The sequence below is a fragment of the Penaeus monodon genome, chromosome 28, assembly GCF_015228065.2.
Source record: "Penaeus monodon isolate SGIC_2016 chromosome 28, NSTDA_Pmon_1, whole genome shotgun sequence".
Taxonomy (NCBI): Eukaryota; Metazoa; Arthropoda; class Malacostraca; order Decapoda; family Penaeidae; genus Penaeus; species Penaeus monodon.
This window is the reverse complement of record NC_051413.1, coordinates 5,929,848-5,930,119: the sequence shown is the minus strand read 5'-3', so window position 1 is coordinate 5,930,119 and position 272 is coordinate 5,929,848. Positions and strand designations below refer to the sequence as shown.

At 28.3% G+C, this 272-nt stretch overlaps 1 protein-coding gene across 1 annotated transcript in view; it reads left to right on the top strand.

The window, feature by feature from the left end:
- The window catches only part of LOC119591328 (mucin-12-like), a gene marked incomplete in the record, with an annotated part of 28,957 nt that overhangs the window by 23,494 nt on the left and 5,191 nt on the right, over window positions 1-272 (top strand).

Here is a 272-nt window from a genome sequence, read left to right as displayed (position 1 = left end):
ATGCACACATGTATATGTGTCTGTGTGTATGAAAATAAACAATCACAAATACATAAAAAGCTGAAAAATGCATTAATCCTTCACACATTCAGCTAATGTCTACACAAGCACACAGTCACTTAACTATGAATTGATATTATAAATAGATATAATGAATATATTTTTTTTTCCTCTTTTTAATTTTCAAATTGCATGAATTTGATTAGCCTGACAAAAATATCTCCAGGTCTGATTTGTAGATATGAAATTGTTGTTCTCAAACTTTATCCCTC